Source organism: Mirounga leonina, unplaced genomic scaffold (assembly GCF_011800145.1).
Source record: "Mirounga leonina isolate KUSES-001 unplaced genomic scaffold, KU_Mleo_1.0 Mir_128, whole genome shotgun sequence".
Lineage (NCBI taxonomy): Eukaryota > Metazoa > Chordata > Mammalia > Carnivora > Phocidae > Mirounga > Mirounga leonina.
In genome coordinates, this window is record NW_023270320.1 from 38,106,438 (window position 1) to 38,117,836 (window position 11,399).

Here is an 11,399-nt window from a genome sequence, read left to right on the forward strand (position 1 = left end):
AACAGCTCACTGGTGATGTTGTGGAAGACGGGGGGGGACAACCTGAAAGAGCTCCGTCTGTGCGAGCCTTTCTCGCCAGGGTCCAGGGGCTCGTCCCGGGGGCACCGAGATTACTACGCGCGAAATGCTTTCAAGAGAGGCACACACCCCGTGGAGATTTCTATTTGGGGTAGTGATCCAACTTTGCCTTCCCCTCTTCTCTGGTCCCATAGAGAGTGGTTCGGGGTGACGCTATTTGATGATGGAAGAAAGGGATGGGATGGGTGAGGCAAGGTTGTTCTGAGTTCGAAAATTCAACGGAAATGCTGAGTTTTGCACCATCCGCTGGTTTACAAAATATGCATGTATGACCTGAATAGAGTTTAGGTTTCAGTCCCACAGAGATCCGTGCTTTTTTATCAGGACGGGTTTCCACAACAGCATGGGTGGATTTTCCCCAGCCTGGCCCCAAGAGCCTTAGGGGATAGAATTCCTTTCGGGTAAACAGCTGGCGTTCTGCTTGGAAGACTGGTTCGAAGCAGAGGTGGGCAAACTGTCTCAAGCTTGCGTCACTCCCAGGCCTTCCCAAAGCCCCCGAGCTACTTCCTGAGAATGGTCACCGTGGAGACACCGGGGCGCTGCCTGAGGTCCCTCCTCCGGGGTCCTTGCTGGTGCTCCGAGGGGTGCACGACACGGCCCGCCCCCGCCCCTGCAGCTCGTAGGAACAGGGAGCGCCGTTCCTTGTTGTGCCATGGCCTTGGACTGGGTCTGTGCGTATGTGCGGGTGGGTGCGGTGGGTAAATAATTGCGTCATCTATTCAAGAATTACTCTTAAATAGTCCCGATGATTACTGAATCTCTTCGGTTACACCATTAATTAGCTTAAGAGATAACTTTTCTGGGGGAGAAATATTAGAGGCACACCATTAATCTTACACTTTTAAAGGGTAATTTTCCTTCGTTTATTTTATAGTATTTATATACCCATTTTGGTTATCTCGTGGTTGATAGAAATGTATAGTCGGCTTTGGGATATTGATTTTGATTAATATACTATACGCAAGTATAGGTTCCTAGCCCCACCATCCAACCTGAGCCAACCTTTGGGTGGAAAGGCCACAAAGCTGAGAGCAGGTGGTGCTGTGGACTGAATGTTTGTGTCTCCACAACTTCATATGCAGATTCCCCACCTAGTGTGTGATGTGAGTTGTTTGGGAGGGTGTATGTCTCATTAGTATGTATTTAAGATATATGGGCTTCTGAGATACAAAAGGTTTTCAGACGATTGATGAAACTGGATGAAATATAAATTGAAATAACTTTTACAGGGCTATCATTAGCACACGGTACTGAGGGCCTAGGATGCAGTAAGCACGGCGGGTGGAGCACAGATTTTTATCTATTCTGACAACAATCGCCACACAGAGCTAAGGCCGCACGCATTTCAGGGAGGAACACTCGGGTTAGCTAACGTGCCCTAGGGTAACACAGCCACACGTGCTTAGGGCCACGGATCAAAGCCCCCCGCCTCCAACTGCACAGTCACTGTTTATTTCTATACAAAATGCAGTGTGGATAAAGGAGGAAAAGATTATAAAATCCGGCAGAAGGAAATAAATGAGTTATTTCAGCTATAGCTAAAGCCAAAGAGAAAATGAAATGTGTCACCGTGAGTGTCTGAAAACAAGCATTCAAAATCATCCAGACAAACTTTTTTTTAGAACTCAAACCTAATTTACTTCCTGGTTTCTTAAGATATTTCAGAATATATAAATATATTAAGAGATACAGGTGCTAATCAAATGAATATTCCTTATGTCTCTATTTGGCATCAGTGATAAAATGCTGAAGCCGAAGGGGTAGGTGATTACTCTGTCTGCTCGGCAGGGAAGGTTGGCAGACAGTGGGGCTGAGGCCGTAATGCCCAGGACTTTTCTTCCAATGACGGGTCACTGAGAGAGACAAGAGCCCTGCCTGATGGAAGCAAGCAGGATTGTGCATAATGAGAAAACAGCACTGTTGCAGAGAGTGGCTGTTGTAAGAAAATACCATAAACTGGGTGGCGTAAACAACAGACACGCATTTCTCACAGTTCTGGAGGCTGGGATGCCCCACATCAAGGTGCTGGCAGATGCAGTTTCTGGTGAGGGCTCTCTTCCTGGCCTGCAAATGGCAGTCTTCTCACTGTCTCCTCAGGCAGAGAGGAGAGAGGGCTCTGGCCTGTCCCTCTTCCTGTAAGGACACTAATCCCAACTGGGGCCCTACCCCCATGACCTCATCTAACCCTGTTTACCTCCCAAGGGCCTCACCACCAAATACCATCATGTCGGAGGTTAGGGCTTTGACATATGAAGTTGTGGAGACACAAACATTCAGTCCACAGCACCACCTGCTCTCAGCTTTGTGGTCTTTCCACCCAAAGTCTTCATGTGCTCATGAACAGAGAAGCCAAAGAAAATAGCAGCCCACACCCCACATTTATTGAGTACCTGCTATGGGGTTACATGCAAAAGTCATGGGTGTGCTGGACTCTAACAGGGCGAAGACATGTATAACAGTGGCATTTCCCTGAGGAGGAAGGGCACAAGGTCAAGGGTGTGTGTTAGGTGCTATAATGACCAGAGGCAGTGGTCTGTCCTTCTGCACCTGGCCTAAGATGGGGACGAGAAAGGGCCCTATTGCAGAAGACACGTGGAGAGACCAGCACTGGAATAATCACTGAGCACTGAGGAGAGGCATGGTGTCCCTTTCACAAGGGGATTCAAGGCCGAAGGGATTTCCCAAGTGATAGAAACACAGGCAGGTGTTCTGGCATCCTCGGAATCTCTGCATCCCCGGGCATTAAGAACCTCCCGTGTAGACTGATCTGAACCCTTCGGTTTCTGGCCTATTTCTATTTCCTGCCTGCACAACCTTAAGAGCAAATGCACTGCATGCATTCACAATCTTTGAGGATGTAAAAAATGTTTCCCTGTTGGTTTGTCCTAAAACCATCCTTTTGAACTCTACTTGTCTGAAAAGTGTCCTGGGAACTTCACTGTGCCCTTATTTTGGAATCAGTTCCACCTCTTTGGAAACCTTACTTAACTTCTGTTTTATTTTATTTTTAAAAAAGTTTATTTGTTTATTTGAGAGAAAGAGAGAGAGCAGGGGGAGGGGCAGAGGGAGAAGCAGACTCCCCACTGAGCAGGAAGCCTGACTCTAGACTTGATCCCAGGACCCTGAAATCAGGACCAGAGCTAAAATCAGATGCTTAACCAATGGAGCCACGCAGGCGCCTCCTTACTTACCTTTTAATTTCAGAAGACTTAGCACTATGATGAACAGCAAGGGCTATTGAACTGGCAAGACTGGGGCTCCTTCCCCCTCTCCTCCCCTCCTAGCTGTGTGCCCAGAACAGACGAATCTTCTCAACTCAGTTTCCTTATCCATGAAATGGAGATAATACTATTGAACATCTGGGATTTCTGTAGTACTTAATGAGACACTCTTTTGAGAATGCTTAGCATAGCGCCTGACACGTAGTAAGCATTTAATTAGTAAGAGTATTACATTAGCTAATGAATCATGTACACTGCCTGTTATATTTAAGACTAATTATTATTTTTTGCTCTGTTTATAATAATGGTAACAACCATGGCAGCCTTTTATATTTAAAAATCTCTGATCTCTAGGAGACCTGCTTGGAAAATGATGGCTTCTACTGAGCTGGTATTAATCTGTTCACCTCCTGCGTAATATAGGATATTTTGCACCCTATTCAAGGAATGACATTCACATCCACATTTAGAGAATGTGGCATATCTGCTGAATTATCAGTTTGCAATAAATTAACATGGATTACATACAACTAACAGAATGAAGATAACCATAATGCAATCTGCTTTTGACATTATTGAGGACACCTCCAGATCTTATATTGTGTCAAAATTTTCATTATGAATGTCAGGCAGTGCGACAGAATGGCAGTTTGTAGGGTTCCTGATGGTCGCATGAGCTACGCTCGTGGCTAGCACACATGCTTGTGCTTTTATTCTCAGGAGAATAGCTCCAATTTCTTTGTAGACTAAACTCCAATACTCCTATTATGCAGCAAGCTGGCTGATTGGGTGCAAGTTAAAAATAACTCACACCATAAATGCTTTATGTATAAGTTGCCAGTGCCCCCTAGGTCGAGGGAGCCCAGTTATTCAAGTTAAAATTAACTTCTGAATCAAGTATGTGCATACTGAGAGGGCAGGCTCTCAGTGAAATATTGAAGATGCGAATGCTTTTCCTGTAAAATGTTTATGAGCATTGCAATTGGGGCGGTTGTTCAACAAGTACCCCCTGGTCATGAGGCAGGAGCCAAGTTGTGCCTAGAGACTAAGGAGAGATGAGGCTATTTCTTCAAATGCTTCCATCCTATATTCTTGCTAAGTAATTGTCTTATAGTCATGAAACTGTCTCTCTTGTTCGGCACCTGCCTCGTTTTCAGTGCACCTGTTATGCTGGGTTGTAGAGGATACAGACTTGGAAGGGGCACGTGGAGAAAGATATCCGATGGAAATGCATGAAGGAGTATTTATTCTGGTTCAGACACATACGACATATGTAACAGAATGATTATCTTCTCTCTATCTGATCCTTTCCAGACAAGCGCCCAAATCCTGTTAGTCTAATAGCACAAGAATTTCCTTTAATCTCTTCCTTCTCTATACTAATTAATTGGTTCATTTACTATTAACTCTATAAACACTTACTGAAAGTCTACAACATATTACACTGTGAAATTTCCCTCTCTAGAGGGAAAGAGTAATAAACATTAAGTAAATAAGTAAAGTAAAACACGATATGTGTTGTAATAGATTTACAAGGAGGTAGAAGAATAAAGAAGGGGAAAAAAAAATCATTGACTCTCTTTGTGGTGGGGTGGTTGGAGAAAGCTCTATAAAAATGAAACCCATGGGTTTGGTCCTCGAAAGTGGAGTGGGAGGCTTCTGTAAGTCTCTTGTAGTCAGTGGTGTGCTGGTAAATGTTTAACCATGAGTTATGAGAGGGGCAGAGCCTGATGTAGACCATCCCCAGTCTGCCTGGTCTAAATACGTCATGTTGGGCAGTTTCTAGCTTTCAGGATAACATCACTGGACAGCAATGCAGCCCAACTCCCTTAGGTACATCTGTTTTGAAGTAATGGATTTAATTTTAAGTTTATGTAATTTAACCAATAAGGGCCATGTTTAATAATCAATCGTCTCGCAAATTTTCTCAACGTAAACTTTAACACTCGTCTCTCACACACGGGTATAAACATACCATTGAATTTTTTTTATATGCTTTCTGAGATGTGAAAACCAGAATATAAGGGCATATTCTAAATGTCAACACACATTACAAAATGTAAAATGGATAAGATAATTATTCGCCAGTCATTTGGGGCAAGAGGTGTCAGAAAGACTTTAAGATTCTCTGTCGATTCCTTGAGTTATGGTTTAGAGCCCTTTGATTTAATGTTTAGATTTTTTAAATATTATGAACTTTATGAAAATGTTATAGATATGTCAGGCTCTTTTCTGTTAACTTCTACAAAGTTGTAACTGCAAGATCCCTTTCCTTAGATTTCATCTAGATAAAAAGATTTTTAAAAAGAACAAAATAGTAGACACTTGCAAAATCCCTAAAACTACATCATCCCTTTTGGAATAATATACTTTGAAAGGAATGAAAGATGTTTGCTTTCCTTTATTTCCGTCAGGTTTTGTTTAGCCTCTTGTATTTTTGTTTTTGAATTATTTTAGTTTCATTAACATGGTCAACACAATGAAACTAAAACTATACCGTCATAAACACTCTGGTAGGATTAACACCATGAGAAAAAGATAGAAATAAGCCATTTTTATACACATTGAAAACTTTGTTCTGTATACATAAAATAAAAATTTATCATTTTAAAACACTGCAAAAAAAAAAAAAAAAGTTGGGATGCTTTCTAAATGACCATGACTGGAATAAAGCATCCCTGTACAAACTGACTACGTGTCATGGCACCCCATCTAAAATGGTAAGCTATGTCTTCTGAGCTGTAGGAGATTGCGCATAAAATACAATGCAGAATTTTTAGACACGGTTGTATGTATGGTGAGATTTGAAAAAAGATTTAACAAACACGGGCTTCCCTCCGCTTGCTCTTACTCTGTTGAAACTATGTTTAAAATCCAGTCCTCTGGCTGAAGTGACTCCTCTTCCTGGCCCCATCTTCTGAAGTGGATGCAAAAGAAAATAAGGATAATAACGATGACGATGATGGTGCTTACTGTCATCTTCACACTAACCCGAATTCATGTAGCGGCAAGTTGTTGTCCCGGACAAGCGAGAGTTTGCTCGGGGATGAGGAGAAACTCAGTGAGATTGCGCACAAAGCAGCCGGGGAGCAGGGTACCACGACCGCTTCCCCGCCTCCAGCACTTCCCAGGGCCCGACCTGATTGAAACACATTTCTTGTAATTGAAGCACCTGATGCGATTTGGGGGAAATATGTGAGCGCATCAATTTTTGCTTCAAAATGGAAACAAAAAATAAATCAGAATCTTACTGTGCTTTGGAGAAAAGTACTAGCTATAAACAAAGGATCATAAAACTAGAATTTTAAAGGAATTTAAACTACTCAGTCTGATGAAATCAAAATCCTAAGAGGGTTTTGAAAGCTGATTACTACTGCCAGTTATGTTGCCTAAAACCTCCATAAAATATATAACTATACGGTACCTGAGATTTTACAAAGAGCTTTCCTGCCTACAATTCTTGGTACCACAGAAAGTTTACCATGTAGGTAGGGAGGGCAGTATTTACTTCCTTTTCACCTAAAGTCAACTGGAAGTCGGGGATTTCAAGCAAATTTATTCCTGTGGACATTCATTTATTGTGTTAACAAATATTCATTGAGTACCTTCTACCTTTTTGTTGTAGTTCTGAAATCTGTGGATGAACCACCGATCTTACACAGCTTATATTCTGGTGGGCTGAGTGCCGATGAACAAATATGCCAAGTAATGAAGAAGAATATAGGGATCAGAGGCTAGAAGAGGGTGGTGGATATTTTTGTACATTATGATGGTCAAGGAAGGCCGCTCTGCTCAACCAGCTTTTGCAGAGTCTGGTACACAGAGAGGGCCTGAGTCCAGAAGAGACAAACACACTCCAGGCGGATGGCCGGCACAGGACTAGTCTCTTCCAGAGATAGCCAGGAGGTCAGTGAGGCCAGAGCAACATGAAGAGGGAAGAAATGGCTGGAGGAAGGAGGGAGGGTTTAGGGAGTCAGGCAGCAGGTCACACGGGGCCACTGGCCATGAATTTTATTCTACGTGGGGTAGTAAGTCACTGAGGGGAACCAGTCTCACCTCGCTTAAGTTCTAGAAACATCACAGACAGTGCTGCTGGGAGAGTAGACTCTTCCAGGAAAACTGGGGAAACAGGGAGACCAGGTGGATGGCTACTGTAGAGTTGTAGATGAGAGACAAGGGTGGGTGCACAGGTGAAGATGACAGGTGAATCAAGCAGCTTCCACGTCATGGGGCAAGTCCTTGACTTCAAGCCCAGGGCTGTCCTCCAGGGTACAATAACCAAGCAAGAGGACCTCCCATTTTCCATGATTTGGGGTAGCTATTTAACATACCAACATATTATCCCCTCCAATGTCAGGAGAGGAGGATGAAAGTCATACCTGATCACCACCCAAATGCCTTGTATTGCCAGTGGTCTAATGCCAGTGTCATTTTCTCTGAACTGGCCAAAGTGGCACCAGGAAGCCCTGTGATTGATTAAGTGAGTATCTGATATGTGCAGTGCCCTTGCCCTCTTCTTTATATCCAATTCCTGGTGCAGTGCCTCACTCAGAACAGGTGATCACTTAATAACATTGAATGAATAAATCATACAACAAATGGGTGAGTTAATGAACAAGTGACATTTCTACCAGATCATGATTTTCATGTCACTGAATATTGTCATTCAAGTTGCTTTCCCCTCTGCCTCCTGAAAACTCAAATTTCCTCTGCTCAAGATTCATGAACTTGGGGCTGTCACTGTCAATATTTAGTTGGAGGAAAACTATTGCTTGAATAAATGAGTGGATGAAAGTACAAATAAGTGTTTTACCAGAATGCACTTGGCAACCCTCTGCCTTGCCCAGTCCAAGAAGAGAATGCTGTGATCAGCCAAGCCCTCCCAACTGAGAAATGCTCTGGAAAGTGGGGCCAGGAGAGAGATCACTGGTTATCCAAAGAGGCAAAGTGATAGCAAAGTGAGAGAGGAAAAAAAAGAAACACAGAAGACAAAGTTTTACCTCAAATTATGTAATATGATATCTTAAACCTAGGATTTTTTTTTAACTTATGTTTCCAACTCTTCAATTTTTACTCATTCACTCATATCTACTTCTCTAACCACTCTGACTTTGAGGAATAATTACCAATTCTTCTGTACAAAATGGCTTCCACAAACATATGTAAGGTGGGGTCAGTCCTTAATCTTTGAAGAAAGATTAGGGTCAACTCCAAAGATATGAATTAATTTGAATGAAACATTTTCAGTGAAAGTCCATGCTAGTCTGTTTAATTATTGTCCCATGCCCCACCTGCATGTATCACACTTCTTCAAGAGGTATGACAGAGGGAATGTATCATTCAGTTTACCATTGTAATTAATGTTGATAGCCATCAGAGAAGGGTGACTATGATACCTGCAGGTCTGCAATGTGCCCTGGGATTTCTGTTTCCATGACTGCCAAGGCTATTTGCACCCTACGGGACACTCTTCAGAACTCCTCCTTCCTTTTATATGAACAGCTACTGATCCTCGAAAGCTCAGTTCAGATATCACCTTGTCCTGAAAGCTTTCTCTTACCCCCAACCTGAGTTAAGGGTCTTGGTCTCCAGAACAACCCAAACAAAGACAGGACTTTCTGTCCACCCCTCTCATCCTCCCTGATCTCATCCCTAACATCCCCCCCCCCCTCACTGGGCTCTAGCCACACTAGTCACCCTGTGACATCCTACACAAGATAGCACTCAGCACCCTTCACCATCCTCTTATCCCTACTTTATTTTTCTTATAGTACACATCACCTGACATATCATGGGGTATATTAATATACATCAATATAAGAACTCATATATATGTATATTCTATCTCTATCTCTAATCTGCACATTGGTCTTTCTCCTCACCAGAATGTGAGTGCACAGAAAAGCCCCTTCCTACCCACCACACAACAAACTGCTCAGAATTGAGCTACCTTCCCACCCACCACACAACAAACTGCTCAGAATTGCCTAGCTCACACCAATCACTTGATGATTATTTCAAGAATGAAGATATGAAATGATCTGTGCAATATTTATCTGTTTGCTACAGTGTGAGCTCTTACAATTAGACTATTCACTCTCATTTCCATATTTTTTTATACCTAGGAAAGCACTTGGAATGTACCAGGCATTCAAAAATTGCTTATTATTATCATTATTATTATTTATTTTTTTAAATAGGCTCTACACCCAATGTGGGGTTCAAACTCACAACCCTGAGATCAAGAGGTTCATGCTCTACTGACTGAGCCAGCCAGGTGCCCCCAAGAATTGCTTGTTGAATGAATACATGTACTGGGCACTCTGGTCACATATATGTTAACAGCAACAATTAATCATGATTTTATCTTATCAAATTATATTATGAATTAAAATAGTGACATTAAAGTCACACATTTTAAAGCTTTGTAATCAATTTTTAAAATTCTATTGAATATGTACTTTATTTTTTATTAAAATATATTTGACAAAAACATGAACCTCTTCCCAAATTTGGGTGTCATCCTTGTGCAGAGACCATTCTAATCTTCTCTGACCATTCCAGTTTCAAGACCATACGACCAAGCACTGACATGAACCTCCAAATAGCAGATATGTGTGTGTATATATATATATATATATATATATATATATATATAATCATTTAAGTTATGTTTGAAGCATAAGCTTCATGTCACTTCTTATGAGCTCCAGAGAGATGGGGGGTAGGGTGACACTAAAGAAGCATAAGGCATAGGAATGGGAACTCTTTCCAGCGTGGATCAGACAAAGACAAAAACAAATCATCAGAAAACTAACACTGAATTCAGCAACAAATGAGAAGCTGAATCTGCATCTCTAATCTTCAAAACATTTCTAGGGTTGCACTGAGGAACATTGGGTCACAAGCTGCTTCCTTCCATGAATACTTGACTATATTTTAGCACTTACTTTAATTCATTTTAGGTAAGATCTTGGTTCTGCATGCCTTGAGACATGTCACTCTATGTTTATCCCAGTTAAGTGGAATTTTCCAATATTTTACCCAGGAGTTATTTAGAACCCCACTGAGTCAACTACTTGATTAAAATTAAGTTGATAATAAAGAATCAAAATCCTAACTATTTTTCTGACAAGTTATACTTTATTTGGTCAAAATAATACCTAAGTTAAAGATACACAAAACCTAATATTGTAGCAGTAATTTTAACTGTATTGGTTAATATTCAGGAGGTAAAATTCCTAATCAAATAGAAAATTCATGTTATAAGGATTTTTAATTCCTGAGATTGTATACATTCCTTGGATGTCATTTAAAAATCAGTCAGCTGGGTGGCTTTGTGTGTGTGTGTGTAGGTGTGTTTGTATACAAATACCTCAAATAGGGGCTCCTGGGTGGCTCAATCAGTTAAGCGTCTGCCTTCAGCTCAGGTCATGGTCCCAGGGTTCGGGGATCAAGCCCCACATTGGGCTCCCTGCTCAGGGGAAGCCTGCTTCTCCCTCTCCCACTCCCCCTGCTTGTGTTCCTTCTCTCACTATCTCTCTCTGTCAAATAAATACAAATGGAAATATTAAAAAAAAAAAACCAAATACTTCAAATACCTTTAAATATATATATTGAATTCCTTGATGCACAGGTAGGCAAAATAAAACCCTGATGAAATGTAATATCTTCATGGATTTTTTTTTTTCATGTCATTGAAATTCAGTCTGAGAGTATTTGGTGTGTTGCCTTAATGATAAACTCTTAACTACTCTAATCCTGATCATCTTGATAAGCGCTGTGGATAGTTCTAAGAGTGTTTGACGGTGTCCCCTGTTTTAAATGTTAATCTGGACATCTTAATTAGGAATCAGTATTCAACACCATGATGAGATAAAGGGCCAGCCATTTATAGCGTCTGGGTATAACGGAAAGGAGAGAAAATGCTCCTGATTTTTGTGGTGTCACTGAAATCGTGTGGTGACAGGTAAAATAAGGCAAGACAGGTGAAAATCCAGATTTCTTATCCTACTTGCTTTTCCCTCATGGGGAAAAAAATTGCTATTGACCTGCCATCAATATGGCATCCCCATGAGATATTTTATAGATCCTATGCAT

General features: G+C 41.5%; 1 non-coding gene across 1 annotated transcript; it reads right to left on the reverse strand.

Annotated features, from left to right (window-relative positions):
• Nucleotides 1–9,787: 9,787 nt before the first annotated feature.
• Nucleotides 9,788–9,894, reverse strand: LOC118010149. The gene has a single exon (XR_004679143.1). It is a non-coding gene; the product is annotated as a U6 spliceosomal RNA (small nuclear RNA).
• Nucleotides 9,895–11,399: the final 1,505 nt, after the last annotated feature.